The following is an 18,441-nucleotide window of genomic DNA, read 5'->3' on the forward strand; positions in this document are numbered from 1 at the left end:
TAAGAACAGGAAACTCAGGATAAAAAACAGGGAATTAGAGCAGACTTTTGGTTTTAATTCTCATCACCAGCTCTCTTTTTTTACTTTTAACAATCTGAATAATTTGTATACTCAATAATTTAGATATCCTCTAGTGAGATTTTCAGATATAAGCCATGTGGTTCTGTAAAATTATGGTTTTCCAATGATAAAAACTACACACAGTGAGATGCTAAGCAGCCTGAGTGGAACAGAAATTTGCATAAAAGTGACAAAACTCACTTTCTCTTGATTTTTGTTGATATGAACCAGTAAAGTTGCAATGTTGCATATGTTTTAAAAGTCATATTTAACTAAAATTCATTCAGAAACTATTACGATTTTGTCTTTAAATTCAACGTAGCCATAATGTAGTGTAACACGGTATTCTCCATGCTAAAAAATAGTGTTTTTGTGGCTACCAAGGTGGAAAGTAAATTGTTTCATCCTGGGACTGGTTGCTGTGTGTAACCTAATCCTCTGGGATTCCTCTGCCTCTGTGAGTGGATTTCACTCCCTTTAGCAGCCCTCTAGAGCGCCCTTTCCTATTCTGTCATCACCAAAGCTGTTCTGAAATCCCAAATGACTTCCTTGTTATTCACCTTAACTATATCCCGGATGCAAGTCTCATACCCTAAACTTCATCTCATTTCTCTCCTGTCCCACATTGTTTTGTGAAGATCTCTTTTTGTTTCCCACACAGTTCAGCATCAACTGCTTTTACCTCCAAACCAATGTCCCTGGTCTTTAGCTATTTAGGATTTCTGTAGCTGCATGTAGCTCTAATGTTGCTAGGGACATGGCAAAACAAAATAAAATAAAATTTAAACAAGAATGATGCACATAAAACAACGAATTGAATATTCGTCACACATCTTTCTTCACTCATGAGAAATTTCCTTGCTGAATGTGTGAATAGGAAAATCTGGAATTAACACCAAATCCATGACCAAAATCGTGATTTTGGTTTTAATTATTTTATAACCTTAATCTCTACTTTTTGCAATAAAGTCATAGAGCTTAATAGATATTTTGCCTCTGCTTTTTACTTATGCCGAAATTTACTCACTTGGTTTTTTTTTTCTTTAAGTAAGAGAAATGATAAATGAAGTCAGCTTTGGTGGACGAGTATTCACCATGATTATACAATTCTCATATTCTATCCAGATACTGCAACAAGAAAACCAAGGACCTTAGATATGTGCACTCTTTTATTACTTTGTAAAAATATTCTCCATGTCATGATTGTTTAATTTTTCTTTGGATTCTCTGCATGAAATATCGAGCCCCTGCTTTCCTCATCATCACACTTCAAAGGCTTAACCAAACTGATGACACAGCAAGGACAATAAATCAATAATAATTTCTACTGTGCTGGGTACTACCTGTTTCCATAGAACCTTTTAATATGTCACGTAAATAGCTGTGTTAAACCAAAAATGTGCCCATTTATGTGCAAAAATTTGTGCTGAGTAGCAAGCTGAGCACAGTCCCATTTTATCCTGATTTGGCAATCACAGCACAGTGGGCATGGGTGTCTAAAACCCTGACTCACCCGTTCCATGGAATGTGTTACTGGAGGGGTTCTGTTTCAAACTGTATTCTGCTTTAACTCATAGATGATTTGAGTCAATCAATGAGCAGATGTCTTTTTCTGCCTTGTGAGATTTACTGATGTGTTCTCTAATCATTTAATCCACCAATGTCTAGGGCCAGTTTAGGAAAGACATTAAACATCTTCACCCCAAAGCTGAACCGCCCGGCACAGACTGTGTGTGGAGGATGCACTGGAGTGTGGTGGATCTGTAGGTAGGTTGCCAGCAGAGGAGGTGGTTGGAATCATCTCGCTGAGATATTGCAAGGGAAATGAAAAGGAGGAGACTTTGTTGCTTCAGCTCTCGAAAGCTCTGTATTGTTATTAAATGATAAACAACCAATAATCCCGGGGCAAATCCTCACGTAGAGGAGAGGGGTAGAGAGCCTCTTGCTCTTCATAACTGAGGGTTCATTTTAGTGATCTGGATTCCAAGAAGAGGGGCCCATAAAACAGGATCCATCCAGCCCCTCTTATTTTGATCCCCTCCAGGATAGTAAGGACGGTTTCCTTGTTTTGGTGATGTCACTTTTGCTCTGCTCAATGGATTTGGTTACAGATGAAAGGATTTCAGAATCTTCGGTGTTAAACCTGCCGTAAATACATAACCATCTTCCTCAGGGAACACCTGCTGTCTGGCATCTGTCTGTTAGCTGATTAAAAAAACATAACTTTTTAAGTGCATCTGCACTTTTCTTTAAAAAGTATCACGAACTTTTAATTTTTATTTTAGTGCTCTATATTTTTTCCAAGTATAAATGAAGACTCAGTATTCCTGTGCTAGAAAAAAAAATCACTCATTAGATCACCTTTGATTTACTTGCTTGTACTCTCCGTTCTTTGTGTACTGGATACATTTTTGCAAAAGCTGCTCTAAGGGACAAATTGATTCACAAATAGAATTTGGTGGGGGAAAAAAATGCAATGGGAGAGAAAGCCAGAAAGAAACTGGAGTAGGAGAGGAGAGAATCAGCAAATTAGGAGAAAGTCAAAAATAACTCTGGGATAGGTACACCTTCATTAAGGGGATCGATGCCATCCAGCTAAGTGGCATCCCTTGCGATGTTCATTATAAAATCAAAGAGCATTTGCAAAAATGGTGTCCCTATAGCATGTGATAAGGGGCTTCATTGGGACTTTTTCATGAAAATGTTGAGAACTTTTGCTGGCCCAATGTATTTTCCTCTCCATCTACTACTGTCTTGTTAGTTATCACTTGCCAGGATGACTGAAACCAATTTATAACTTTTCCCGCTCTCTTTAGCCATAGTTACCCCAATTCCCAGTCCATTTCTTTCTTTGCTTTGTTACCAGAACAATTTCCTAGTAAAAAATGAAATAATACTAGTACCCTGATTTTTAAAACTAAGTAAATTTAAGTATCAATATCTCCAAGGTCCTGTGATTAGGATAAAGTCCATAATGTCCTTTATAGACCAAGTTTCCTGAAAAGTGAGTAATGTAGCATGTGTTTTCTTTGTAGCACCAAGTGCAGAAAATCCATCTTTGCAGAAGGAAGCAGCTCCTTTCATCCTCTTTGCCCAATCTATGTCAACTGTCCCATTTTCTGCCTCCCTTAAAGCTTCCGGTAGTCGGTCCGTTGTTAGACCTTTGCCAGTGCATCTACCACATACTGTGTACCCTCTAAGTCACAGAAATTTAGATAAAATTGATAGTTAATTATTTGACCTCTAGGAAATCTCCAGCTAATGTGACAAACCACCAGGCAATTATACAGTCCTGTGATGAGTACCAGGTGGGAAAATGTTCAACCTAGGCCATCATGGGGAAACCCCATAGATGACGTGTGAGCTCTTATGCTAGGGTTAAAAGAGTAATGCACTGGCCTCAATGTGGAGCACAGAGGAGGTGACATAGGCAAGGCAGGGATGGATGGAAGGACCAGCACATGTTGGAGACTTTCCCCACAGGAAGTGCCAGTTGGGGGTTGAGGAATGAAGTGGGGTGGTCTTACAGAGGTTGCCAAGATCACATCATGAAAGGCAGTTGCAGGAATTGTTTAGGATCTGGGGTTTTACCCAGAAGGTAATGGTGGGGAGTGGGAGGGCATAGCATTTTCCTGAACGATACATTGAATTTGACAAATTATCTCAGGGAAGACTGTAAATGACTTGAGATTATAAAGGTATCAGGGGTCCTGGCAGCCTCTAGAAGTTACTTTTCAAACAGCCCACACTTCAGATACTAGAATTCAGAGTCACCTAATTTGATTCAGGAAACCTGTGATTTCCAATGCCAGGAGAAATAATTTCTTAAGGAGTGTTTCTTCAGCCTCCACTGGCTCCAGCCCAGAGATCAAAGATGCCCACTCACCTACACTTCGTCACACCAATGCTGCCCAGCCCCACCAATCTGCTTCCTTCCTTCCCACTCCGTCCCCACTGTGTCCTACAAGAGAGAAGAAAACAGAAAGAGAAGGGGAGTTAAAAATGACTAAAAGCATATGTTTTCATGTAAAATGCAAGACATATTTAGGTGTAAAATGATATATATGCCAGCTTGGGAAAAGGCTAAGTGAGCACAATTTTTAAAAGTCAGTGACAGAGTATTAAGATCGATGCAGATTCTGCAGGAATCCAGTGCCAAGATTAGATAAAACTAATTATTTACTCTAATCACTTAGAGCAGTTATGAATTCACTGTAGCAGTTATAATTGTTGGGAAAAGAAATAATTGACCAGATAACATACTGAGTAACTAATAGGAATCACTCATTTCTTAGGTAATCTGAGATCTGAGTGTAGACCGATACCTCAGTGTCACAGGGCAATGGAGTTTTTTGCCCAGTATAATTTTCTCATACCAAATAATCAGCATCCTCAAAACAAATATTGTGATTATCCTCAAACAGTTCAATTTTAAAAATGTGTATTAAGCAGCAATCCTGGAACCTTCATCCCAATGTACTGTGTGCTCTTCAGAGAAATCCTTTTGTGTCTCTGGACTTCACTTTTCTCATAACCATTTTCAAGCAAATAAAAATACTCACTGCAAAGTAAATAAATTAATAACTGCATGTAATTTTTATTTTAAGTTAAATCTGATGAGTGATTAAAACTTCTAAAAATTAATTCTCAGATTCTCTGGAATATAACTGTGTTTAGTAGGGAAAAATAATATATATCTACCTACCCACTTGTATCTAGTACATGACCCAAAAATGCCAGATATAAGGGAAAGATCCATTCTACTTTTGATGAGACATTAATGAGGCAATGTCTGGTTTTATTAAATATTATACATTATTCATAAACCATCCATTCTGGAAACTAAAATATAGACATTTTCATATTAGAAGCATCAATACTACATGAGATTAGCCTGCGGGTCACCTGAAGGGACCTCAGGGACACACACACATCCCAGAACAATTTGGGAACAGTTTCTCTAAATGACACCCAGTGGTGGATTTAGAATAGTTTCTCTTTGGGGGAGAAATAGATCCATTTTTAAAAGTTTATTTTTACAATTTTCCTTTGTTCTTCTGGCCTATAAAATAGACCTTTGCTTCTCATGAATGTGTTAAACAAAAATGATGATTTTAAGTTATCTAAAATAAACATCATTTAACTTAGAACCTTATTGTGAAGAGCTGTGAAAAATTAACTTGACATAAGAATAAATCTTATTCCTTCAACTTCCAACTAAAGTAAAATGCATTTTAGATACCACTTTATTTTTTGTGTACATTAACAATGTCACACGAAAAATATATTCAGTTCTCATGATTAAAAAGACTATACAAACAATTCCAAAATGCTGTAGCACATTCTGAGTGATGACAAATTTAAGTGCTGTTATTCTTTGATTAATATAAAATAAAAGATATTTGGATGATTTTATAACAGCCTGTGAGAGATAAATAACATTTAGAAATGTGTAACTAAAGTTGAAACTACTCACATGAGAATTTTTTGTAAATAATTTTCACATGTTTTAAATAAACATGAAGGACTATCCTACTGCATAATTTATACTTAGTACATGGTTTTAACTACTGTCACTGTCATGAGTTTAATTGTGTCCCTCCAACCTGCCCCAAATTTATCTTGAAGTCCTAGCAGTTAGCACCTCCAAGCCTGATCTTTGGAGGCTGGGTCCTTAAAGAGGTAATCTACTTAAAATGACCTCATTAAGGTGGGTTCTAATCAATATGACTGATGTCCTTACAAAAGAGAAAATTTGGAGACAGATATGAACATGGAGAGCACACCATATGAAGTTGAAGGTGGAGACTGGGGTGAAGCTTCTAAAAGTCCAAGAATGCTGAATATTGCCATGAAACCATAGAAGCTATGAGAGAAGCCTGGAACAGCATCTCCTTTCCAGTCTCAGAAAGAATTAGCCCTGCTGACTCCCAGATCTTGGACTTCTGGCCTCCAAAGCTATCAGGAATAAATTTCTGTTGTTTGTGATTTTTTTTTTTTGGAGACAGGGGTCTCACGCTATTGCCCAGGCTAGACTCAAACTCCTGGGCTCAAGCTTTAACCTCTGAAATAGCTGAAACTATAGGCATCTTACCATGCCTCACAAATTTTTGTTGTTTAAACCATCCAGTTTGTTGTATTATGTTGCCACAGTTCTAGCACACTGATATACTTGCTATTGGCATACAATGGTTGCCAACTTTCTGGCACCTGTGTATTGTTTTATGGAAGACAATGTTTTCATGGACGGGGTGGTAAGGGGAATGGTTTCAAGATGAAGCTGTTCACCTCAGATCATCAGGCATTAGATTCTCATAAGAAGCGCATAACCTAAATCCCTCACCTGCACAGTTCACAACAGAACTATGAAGAACTATGAGAATCTGATGCCACTGCTGATCTGACAGGAGGTGGAGCCCAAGCAGTAATGCGAGTGATGGGAAGCAGCTGTAAATACAGATGAAACTTTGTTCGCTTACACCCTGCTGTGTGGCCCAGTTCCTAACAGGCCATGGACCAGTACCAGTCCATGACCCAGGGGTTGGGGACTCCTGGTCTAATAGACATCCTTTTTTTTCTTGCCTCCTTACTATCTATATTGCTCATATTTCCAGGTCTCTTAATAGCTTTTAGAATAAAAGACATGTATGCTCAATCGTGTGCCAACTGGCCCTTTTCCTTCCCCTCCCCTGAGAGTTCAGGAGAACCATATATTATTTTCACCAGAAAAGAAGACATTTGATAACACGTGCACGGATTCGTTAACGTTTAATAAGCAGCCACTGTATGTGTCTTCCAGGTACACACCCATCCCTTCCCAAAAGAGCCCTCAAAGGCAGCCACCCCTGCTGGAGCGTCCCTGGCCATGTGGGGCACCAAACCTTTGCAGTAGTCATGCTGTCTCCCCAATTATCCTTCCGTCATCCTTTGATTAACTAACTGCTCTCCGAACAAAGACTGTGCTTCCAAGAACTCCTGTTTTCATACACGGTCCTCCGGGACAAGCCAGCAGCACTTAAAGTGGGCCTGGAGCCAGCATCTGCATTGGAGAAGCGATGGACTCTGGATAAGGGGCAGCCGTCTCTGTGCCCCAGTTTGTATCCGGTGAAGTGAGAAGGCTTTAATGCGCTAGCTGAGGAGCAAGTGAGAACCACCTGGAAAGCATTTAGAGCAATTCCTGGCAGATGGAAAGTACTGAATTATATAATGTTTTCGTTTTGCTCCCACAGCGCCATAGGCATCCTTCTGTCTGAAGTGCCCCCATGCTGCCTCTCAATCTTCTCTCTGCCTGCCTGCCTTGCGCACTCTTTACATCTTTGTCTATATAAAATGCAGCTGACAATAGATACACTTATTGAGTGCTCCTTACAAACATCTCATAGCATTGGATTCTTAAGTTTTAATTTTTGCCATATACATTAAGAATTATACTTCCCTTTATATAGATGAGAAAAATAGACATAAGGAGATTAGGGGTTGCACTGGTGGTGCTGATCTTCATAAGGTCTCACCAAAATCTCTGCACTTTCAATTTACAGACACACTTAGAATGCAGCCAAAAACTTTGCCAAAGAACATCTCTGGTTGCACAGAGTTAAGTCATCCTGGAGTCAAGGCTAATGCTGACGAGGAGGAGACAATGGCAGTGATGGTTTCATTCACAGACCAGAACGTGGAAGACTCTGCCTGCCAGGAGTTGTCCTACACCAGCCTCAGGAAATCACAGTGGTAAAGCCCTCTTGGCAGGTTAACCAGGTGGTTACTGAAGAGTCAGTTATGGCATGAAATTGTTAACCTCAGACTCCCATGCTGGGGGTACAGTTAGCCAGTACACACCAAGACAGCATGGGAGCTATTAAAACACAAAAATATTCTGGCCTGCTGGTAATCAGCCACTGGCTGAAGCCCGTCGTGACTTACCAGTTAAATAAAGTGTCCATTTATTTATCAATCTTTCGAAAAGGGCAGAATCCACTTGTTTGAATATGGGTCTGTTGCTGTTTTAATTTCTAAGTTCTCCTTCTTGAAAAAATGTACACAAAAGACTCAGTTCACAATTTCTGTGCTTGTGCTTCCAGTAAGATGGTGAAATCCTACAGATAATATGCAAAGTAATTTGAATGTTGAACACTTCCAGTTTTTACACTTTGCTTTCTCCCTGTGAGTGGCTCAAATATGTCATTTTCTAGGATTTTTAAGTGACTGCACTGAATCAAATATTTCCTTTGTGTGGTCACTAGTGAGATGGTTTAAAGGACAAATGGAAAATAGGTGTTAATTTTGATAGTTCATTAAATCAAGATTGGTTAGGAATTATTTTTGGTGTTTTATAACCCTCATTAAAAGTTAAATAAAATGAAACAGAGAGGTTAAGTAGCATTTTCAAGGACAAATAGGTAGTAAATAGCAAATCAAAAAGCAAACCCAACCCACTAGCAAGAGCCCAGCCAGCACCCAGCTCTTTACATCTGATGGTGTTCTCCAAGAAAGGGAAGGAGGGCTCCTGGAGAAGTGGCTGGTTCCGGTTCAGGAGCAGAAAACTCGCAAGATGAGCCTGGAGCACCATTTGCCAGAAATTCAGAAAGTATTCACAAAACAAAAAAATACAAGGCAATACAACAACAACAACAACAACAAAAATCCACCACCACCAACAACAAAACAAACAAAAAACCTGCGGTGATGAGATTATTTCAAAGAACTGCAAGAATCAACTGATAGAATTCCCAATGACCAGATCTGGCACAAGTTACTAACAAAAGGAATAATGTAGTATTGGATTAAAATGCAAACCATAAATATCCATGAGTCTATACTATCATAAATACATGATTAAGTAAGTAAATAAAGTCAAGAGAAGAAGAGACAGGTTTCCCATAAAGAAGAATTCCAGAAGGATTCCAAACATGTATGTATCTAATGTATCTACAAGGAGGTGGCGCACAGTTATTGAGTGTGGACTGTGACCACGCATAGTAAGGTTAGTTACTATATATCATTTTGACCGTGCAGCAGTAACAGAATAACAGTAGAGAGATCTGACAATCCCACCTCCCCTAGGTGATCAAGGTTCACATCAGTGGTGAAGTCATGTGGATAGTAAATGCCTGTTCCATCTCCAAGGGCTAGTGTAACAAATTACCATAAATTGGGTTGCTTAACACAAAGGAAATTTATTCTCTCATAGTTCAGAGGCCAAAGGTCTGGAACGAAGGTGTCAGCTGGGCCACACTGCCCCTGAAGCCTCCATGGGAGGGCCTTCCTTGCCTCTTCCAGCTTCTGGTGCCCTGGGCTTCCTTGGATTGGGGTTGCATTGCTCCAACCTCTGTCTCCATCTTCCCATGGCTTTATCCCCCATGTGTTTCTGTGTTCAAATCTCCATCAACTTTCTCTTACAAGGACACAAGTCCTTGGGTTTCGGGTCTACTCTAAATCCAGGATGATCTCATCTCAAGATCTCTAATGCAGTTAAACCTGCAATTCACCTAGTTCAAGTACAGTCACATTTATAGGTTCTGGGAACCAGGAGTTGAAAATGTGTTTTTGGATATTTATTTTGACTTAGCACACTACAATACACTTGCTATGTTGTGAGGAAAATGACACTTAGCCTCTGTGCCCTTCTTCCTAAAAACACATCACCAAAGCCTAATCATGAGAAAAACATCAGACAGACCCCAGTTGAAGAACGCTGTATAAAACACCTAACCAGTGCCCCTCAAAACTGCCAAGGTCATTAAAGACAGGGAACGTCTTGAGCGTTCAAACTCAAAAGGAGCTTAAGGAGACATGAGTAAATGTAATGGGGTATCTTGAATGGCATGCTGGAACAGAAATAGGATGTTAGGTAATATAATGTACCAATACTGCTCCATTGCTTTTAACAAATCTACTGTGCTAATATAAACTGTTAATAATAGGCAAACTGGGTGTGGGGTAAATAGGAACTCTCTGTACTGCATAACTTTTCTGTAAACCTAAAAGTGTTCTAAAATAAAGTTTATAAATAAAGTGTAAACAAGGCTTATCTCTTTTAGGATTTGCCCTCTCACCCATACCACTTGTCTTTGAGCATGTGTCATCTTTACAAGTCACGTCTTAGGGTCATTTAATCTAAAATCACTTGCACCCTCCTCAGAACCATCACTGTGCTTCATGAAGCATCAACAGCTAAGAGACACTTTCTAAATGGGAGCCATACAGCTCTCTGTTATTGCTGTTGTTGTTGTTTTAATACAAACAGGAAGTGCTCTTAAGTTTACATTATGGAGCCCTTGGCTAGAGTCTAAAGAGGAGAGGACTCTACTTCTGAAGAATTTGAATTACAAAAAGCTCCTTATGACTTCCTAGAGAATGCTTTAAAAGGGCGTTACTATAAATAATAGGTTTTCAAACTTTTGACTTTTACATGAACCCGTGGGAATTCTAGACATTGTTCAGTAATACAAATTCGGCACAAGGCACATGTGAACGCGCGGATGTTCCTGGTGCTGGTGCTTCGCTTCAGTGACCCATGTCCCTACAGTGATCATTCTTCTGCATCATTAATGGATGATCTGCTGTCTGGTTTGGCAGTTATGAACATGTCCGTGGTGCCAGGGTGATCTCCCTACTGTCCTGAAACAGGTGAGTAGCCCCTTTGTGTCTATTTCTAATGCTTTGTCCTGCACTTCTCCATCGTTGTGGCATCTCCAAGCTCATACTGGGTCTGGACCTGGACCCTACAACTGTATTGTCCTTTTCCCTTTCTCTTTTCCTCTCTCCCGCCAGCCTTAAAGGCCAAAATATTCCAACTGGCCTCTTTCTTGGTATGATAAATATTCTCGAAATTAGAGAATTTGTATAAAATGTTAAAAGTATATTTTCATTGTTGCTTTCATAGAGACACATCTATATATGCACATATAGGGGTGTGTGTGTATGTGTATGCATGTGTGTGTCTATATTGAGAGAGATCGTATTGCTGTTGTTGTTCTAAAAGACACAAGTAGTTTGGAACTGCAAAATATAAACTCTTTACCCATTTTCCTTATTTCCGAATCATTGAAATGTTGCTGGTATGAATAACAGGCTTAATGGTCAATTGCCATTTCAGTTATTTAAAAGGATGATTTTATTACTACTTTATAGTCACCTACAATTGATCATACCTCAATGTATGCATGTGGAAATATTTTCATTATTTGCATAGTATCCACGTGGACAGTGAAACGGGCAAGTGCTGCTATTTGGAATGCCTAAAAATAGACAAGAAGTAGTCTTCTGGAGAAGTCACAGGTGAGAGGTGTGTCAACCTCTGGAGCCTTCATTCCCAGTCACTGATGCCCTAACTTACCAGCCAAAGAGTGGGGAGCTCCTCGACACCAGCTCCAACCCCAATTTCAGAATATTGTACTGAAATATGATAAAAACAGTGCCTTCTTACATATGACTTAGGGATAAAGAATAAGGCCACAGCTGCCTTTAAGAATATTGAAGAAACTTATTGACTGTTTTTCTAAGATATATATTTTAAAAAACAATCTATTGAATTTTATTCATGCTAATCTACTAAACACACATTCCTAGCCACGTTGTACTGGCTATCCACATACAATTTTAAATAAACATCAACAAAATGATGAGTTTATTTGAATTCAGCATTATTTCTGAAACCGGTGTTATTATGGGGAAGTACATGGGAGGTGCAGACGTTTACCAGCCTGTCTGCTGAGGGCAAAGAGGAAGCGGCATCTCTGCATTGGTCTTGGCGGTTGTGCAGGTGCTCAGACAATTCTTTCTTGCCCTCTTAATAGATGGAAGGATGGGCTCCCCAGCTTCTGACCTGTGTGTGTTCTAAGGACGGGCCCTGCGTTTGACATTGTTTTTCAACCTTAGAACCTCAGCAAATATCTGTTGAGGTCGCTGAACTGCAGAGGTTCACCCTGTGGGGCTGAATCGTGTCCTTTTGTCACCCAAACACTTAGACATCATTTCAGTTATCTAAAATAATATAAAATAGAGAAAGAACAGTTTAGCGCAGATCAAGGATCAGTATGCGGGGGTTCAGATATAAGCTCTCCTAATTCTGGGTGACCCGGCGTAGTGGTTTTATCAGTTCAGTGGCAGAACAGTGGGACTTAACCTCATTTGGAAGATTAAATGAAGTAATCCAGAAAACACTGACGGCTTATAAGAGCCTGGCACATGCAGAGCTGTGACTGCAGGCTGAGGCTGTGATTGCTGTGGTGGCTCGTGTTTCTGTCCAGGGATAAATCCTCCAGTCTGCACCAATGGATCTGCTATCTCTGCATCACCTCCCCTACTAGAGACCTTTTCATCATGGCCCATTTCTCTGAAGACAGCCTCGATTCCTTAGCACTGTGTAACAACACTGCCTTTATATTCCGTTCAAGCAAGGGCTCCTAGGCATTAGCATGGATGCCTTACAATACAGGCCTGATGCATTTAGTATTTGCGGCGTCTCGATGAGCTGGATGCTGTCATCATCCCTATGTGACCTATGAGAAAACTGTGACTTGGAGAAGTTAGATAGCATCCAGGAGATTTCCTTCCTGGGAGAGAACCAAGGAGCATGAATGGAGGCTCTCATCTCTGACATTGCTTCCTGCCTCTGATAGCCGGATGAGTGCACATCCAGAGTGGGGAGTGGAATGGCACAAAGCCTGGGACTCATCTCCATCTGTGTTCCCCACAGCAAGGCTTGATCTGGAGCAGAAAACAGTCCACACTGTGACTTCTAACTCTCATTTTGTTTCTCCTTAGAAACTGCAGTGGAGCTGAGCTTTGGTGTGAGAAAAAGAGACCGAAGATAGTAAACATTTCCCTCAAAGCACTCCCCAAGGGGTCAACCTTACGGTAATGGCATGCGATTCTACCCTTGCTTATTTGACATGGTTATTACAATTTTATATGTTGCTAAATATTTACCAACGTGACTGTTAGATATCCATGAATCATTGTAAGACATTCTCTACATTCTTCTAATATTCCTAATGTCTTCATTCTTTCCTTGCCACCTACGTATTCTTCTCCTCTTCCTCTTCTCCAAAGTCTCTGTGATGTTCCTGGAGTGACTATTTTACTGTAATCTTTCTTTCCCCTTCAGAGTCATTGTGTCTGATGCACCTGGCAAAATTTCTTAATAAGGCAACCAGTTCTCTTCTACATGACTGACTCTCAACCGAATCCTCTCTTCCATTAGAGGACTTTCAATCTGGTGGAGGAATCAAAATATGAAGCATTTAATGAATGGTGCAAGGCAGCATGTAATAGCTCGTGATAGTGTGCACTAAAATCTGTTATGGGCGCTTTAAAAAGCTGGGACTGATGTTAATGGCAGCAATTAGGGAGATAGACACTGGGCAAAGTCCCAGGGACTTAGCAGTGACACACATGATCAGGAGCAGTGACACATGGTAGGCTAAGGGGAGGAGGGCATGCAGGTGGGAAGTAGGAAGAGATGCAGAAGAGGGATAGGTGAGTTGGGATCAGATTAGGAGGAAGCTGGAAATACACTGTTTGTTTAGGTACATATGGAACCAAATGTGTTCACTGATGATGTTGCACCTTTGTAGCTTAGCTTAAGAGATACCAGATGAGTAGTTTACCATTTCAGCTTGGTTGTTTTTGGAAGAACAGTGCAGGTGTTTGAGCATGCCATTCCAGATTTCACCCTCCAACTCAATGGCACAATAGAGGCTCAAGTCAAGAGCCAAGGAGAGGATACTCTAAATGTCTTTCCTCACATATCCCTAAAAGGAAGAAAATCTGTTTACCTAGGGTTGATATAATTGGAATCATTCTCTTATCAAGTACTATGAATGGAAAGAAAAAATTAAATTTAATTTCCTATTTGTCAAATAAGGAATTGTGGCTAAAATAACCTTGATCCCATCTTCTCCATATGCACGCACAATTTTAATTCATTTTAATAGTTTTAGGACTTAAAGACAACAGTCTTTATCCTTCGATTAGTGATTAACACTTTAAAAGTTAAATGACACTGTGTTTACTTTTCTGGTCAGCAGTTGAGGATGGGGAAGGGTGAGAGAAGTTTATTACGTTCACCATTAAAGTGAGATGCACAGTGAGGAGTGTATGATGAAAATGCTCACAATTGAAATGTAAGATGGAGATAGCTACCACACTCCCATCTCTGTAGCTGGAGAATATTAACCTGCCCCATAACTCATCTTAAAGTTATGTCCATGGGAGCTTTATAAAGATGTTGCTGCCATGTCACGATGCTTCTCGTCCCTTCTATTTAGTTGGACTATCTGAAGCTAACCCATGTCTTTGGGCTAATTCTGCAATGTCGGTAGGCCAGCTAGTTATGCTCAGTAAACCAAACGAATGAAAGTATCACTGAAATTAATAAACTGAATGAGGACATTTACTTGTGTCTTCTGTCTTTGCCCAAACTAGATTATCCATAGTGGCAGGGCTGAGATCCAGCCAGCTACACAAAGAAAGGTATCACAGCTGGGTCATGTGGGAACACAGGTGTGGTTTGACACTTAAGCCATAACACAGGTTTAAGTCCATAATTCTGTTTCCTTTAATTCTGTAAAGGGAAAAATGCAGTATAAAAATTCAGAAGGCTATAACTCTAAAATCCACTGGCAGGAACAATTATTTGGTACTCCTAAGAAAGGGAGCAAATTCTAGAGATTATGCTGTGAAGTTACAGCTGGGTTGTTATTTGTCTGCCATTTAAAAATCTGGCTGTTAAAATTAGTTACATTCAAGGAGAGTTTATCAGAATAAAAGTCTCAGATGTGATATTTTTAGTCTCTGGAATTAAAGTGGCACCCACGAGCCAATAGATCACAGTAAAAACAGCCAGCCCTACCGTTTAGAGTTCTTTAAACAGACTTACTCTGATTGTAAAAAAACACCCATAAATCTATGCACATATATATTGATCTTGGCTTCCTCTTAAAAATGACTCTGTCCTAGTAAGTTGGCATATTTCATAAACAAACCAACAAATTATTGATCTATCATATACTCTAAAAGTCCTATGAAGAATCTAGGTTGCTTTTAAGTTCATACTGCACCTAAGGGAATGAGAAACTCTGAAATGAAAAATAGATATTTAAAAAGAAGCACAGAAGATATATAGCTGTCTCTTTCTACTTCTTTTGAGCCTCCTATTGTGATTCCATCTGTGTATACCTCATCCCACACTGTGTCTACTGATGTGACATTTAGTGTGTTAATGCCATTCCCTCCAAGAGGCTTCAGAAATTACGTTACTCACAGCCCTACATCTAATAATTAATTTGTAAAAAATATTGTCTAGGTTTTTTTTGTTTAAACAAATAAGGTATAAATTAATATATTTGTAGAATATCTTCTATTAAAGCCTCACTGTGAAAACAGATAAAAAATAATTGTTTCTATTAACTTATTTTAAAAGAAATACTACTGTGAAATATTTCATTAATTAAAATGGTACCTGAAATATTTCATTAATAAAATTAAAATGGTACCTGATAAGTTAATCATTGCACCGAATGAAAGAAGCATTTTTATTATGTTATTTCATCAAGTGTGTTGCTCATGACATGAATAAGGCAGGCTCTACCATAGACTCAGGAACATGAAGCACACTGATTGTAAAGATTGAAATTAATACATGGGGAGTTGTTTGGTTCCTGCCAAAAGCTGGTGTACAGGGCTTAGGCCAATATTACCAATTAGCAGACAGCACATTTTTTTAACATGAAATAATGTCTTCCATCTTTCTGAAGGAGATAGAAAGTAAACAATAAGCAAGATGACTAAATGCATATTAACGTATGATGGACCGTGAAATGAAGAAAAATTAAAAGTAGGCCCAAGTTGGGGCTCCCAGGAAAGCCTGGGAAGGCTTGATAGACTGCAGCCTACATTGCTATATTCAGGGTCGCGGTGTCATGTCAGATGAGGTCCAGGATGACCAGGGGCCAGTGCAGGGTCTACTGTGGGTGGGAGACACAGTCAGGGGCTGAAATGAGGGCATATCTGGTGGCCTGCTGAGGGTCATCTGATATGGTTTGGCTGTGTCTCCACTCAAATTTTATCTTGAATGTTGATTTCCATAATCCCCACGTGTCATGGGAGGGACCTGGTGGGAGGTAATTGAATCATAAGGATGGGTTTTCCCTGCTGTTCTCATGATAATGAAGAAGTCTCACAAGATCTGGTGGTTTTATGAAGGGCAGTTTCCCTGCACACACGCTCTTGCCTGCCGCCATGTAAGATGTGCTTTTGCTCCTCCTTCACCTTCCACTATGATTGTGAGTACTCCCCAGCCATGCTGAACTTGAGTCAATTAAACCTCTTTCCTTTATAAATTATCCAGTCTCAGGTATGTCTTTGTTAGCAATGTGAGAATGAACTATTACACCTTCTTAAGGACTTCAGCTTCCACAGAGAGACTTGGAGAGACTTTGGCTGCTGAGAGTTCAGCATGGAAGCAGGACAACCGGCTGGAAAGCATTGCAGACATGCAGGCAGGAGAGATGATGGCTCAGACTGAGTCAGAGCTCTGGCGTGGTGACAAGGGGTCAGATTCTGAAGATATAGGAAGGCTGAGCAAACCAGATTTCCTCACCTCCTGGCTGTGGGACACAAGGAAGAGATAAGAGTCAAAGATGACTTAAAGCTTTTTGGTCTGAGCAGCCCGAAAGACCATGGCCATCTGCTGAAGGAGACGAGATAGAAGAGGTTTGGATGGGGCTGAGTTGGGGATCCACGAGTTCAGTTTGGACCTGTCGATTTTGAGATGTCTGTCAGGCATCCAAATGGGAGCGGGGCAGGCAGTGGGGCTGACGTCTGAGTCTAGTTCAGGACAGAGGTTGCAGTAGAAAGAAGAAGGGTTCCTTGGCATTCAGGTACATCCAAAGCCAAAAGACGGGGTGAGACCAAAAGGAAGCAGGCATAGAAGAGAAGCATGTGAATATTCCATATGTTTGAAATCAGATTTAACCACTTGCACAAAATCAGTCATATTTGTGTGTAATGAGGAATCTTACCAAGGAATGTGGCTTATTTGGAATGATGATTGTTGTTCCTCACGAGCATAAATGTGAATCAACACAATGTCCAGTCCTTATCACCGACACTTCCTCATCATACACATTAACACAACCTCCTCCTAACTCAAAGGTGACAGCAGGTAGGTTATTTTAAGGCCTGTGTATATTTGCTACGAAGAACCAAGCAAATCTTAAGATATTCCATGAAGTTTATGAATATTAACTTCATTAGGTAAAATAAAGTATTTGTAAGTATTATTAATAACACTACTTATTTTATGATGTGCAGGCTTATAAAAGCATCAAAAAGAAGACAGTTTCTTGAATCAGAAGATTTGACTTTAATTTCTGGTTTTGGCATTCACGTAGTATATCCTTGGGCAAGGAACTGAAGCCTGGTTGTTAATTCCAGCTCTGCGAGTGTGAAATAGATTAATAAGACATCTACTAAGTCATGGTGGAAATCACATTTTTATAACTTTTAATATTCCATTATCATTTTGCCTTTGATACACTAATAATTTGGACGTGTGCTTTTATATTACCAAAATATAGGATGTTTTTGGTAATTTTTTCAGTTTTCATTTATAATTATTCCAAATAATTACCATTAAGGAACATGGTAGATATAATGTAGATGTCTTAATTGTTTTGAGATATGTCTTGAAGAATATAGTGTGTTCAATTTTTGTTAATTTTCCACACGCGTTCTTTGGTTTTGGTAGTTTTTTGCTTTATTTGGTCTATCAATTTCTGAGAAGGTTAAGTTAAATATACACACAATAATTGTGGATTTATATATTTGTTTTTGTAATTCTTTTAATATTCAGCCTTTCATAATTTTTGTCAGGTACATACAAAGCCAGGAAAGCTATGCAGCTTTCTGATATAGTCTTATTACTATTTATTCATGTGGAGTAGTTATTTAAAGGTTTAAATTAAATGAAGTTCTTGGATGAGACTTTTTAGCTATTAGAACTATTCCAGTCTGTTCCAAATGCACTTTACTAGTCATTATCAACTTATTTCCTCTTCTTACCACTAATAATGTGATCACTATGGTGTGGTATTGGTTTTTTCCTAATTTCATTGAAGAAAAAGAGGAAAAAATATCTTATTCTCTTTATTAAAAAAAAACTTCTCTTCCTAGCTTCTTCCAAATGTCTGCCTGAAAACTTTTCTTACTGCTAACATCTTCCATTTCCTGAAAGAAATTTTATTCTCTTTAACTCATAAATATTAATATGCTTAAACTTTTTGGATTTTTTTCTCCTTGGAAACTAAAAATGGGAGTTTCATATATGATTATTTTAGATGAGGAACATAGATTTTGAGCACTGATATCCTATTATTC

At 39.2% G+C, this 18,441-nt stretch overlaps 1 long non-coding RNA gene across 4 annotated transcripts in view; it reads left to right on the top strand.

Annotated features, from left to right (window-relative positions):
• The window catches only part of LOC129464484 (uncharacterized), a 224,324-nt gene that overhangs the window by 127,080 nt on the left and 78,803 nt on the right, over positions 1-18,441 (top strand). For 2 of the 4 annotated variants that reach the window (XR_010116274.1, XR_010116273.1), the window contains 2 exons: positions 1,729-1,827; positions 12,826-12,918. This is a non-coding gene — a long non-coding RNA (uncharacterized lncRNA). The remainder of the gene's footprint in view (positions 1-1,728; positions 1,828-12,825; positions 12,919-18,441) is intronic. The other 2 variants (XR_008651605.2, XR_008651607.2) reach the window with 1 other exon arrangement.

The sequence above is a fragment of the Symphalangus syndactylus genome, chromosome 16 (genome assembly GCF_028878055.3).
Source record: "Symphalangus syndactylus isolate Jambi chromosome 16, NHGRI_mSymSyn1-v2.1_pri, whole genome shotgun sequence".
In the NCBI taxonomy this organism is placed as follows: Eukaryota; Metazoa; Chordata; class Mammalia; order Primates; family Hylobatidae; genus Symphalangus; species Symphalangus syndactylus.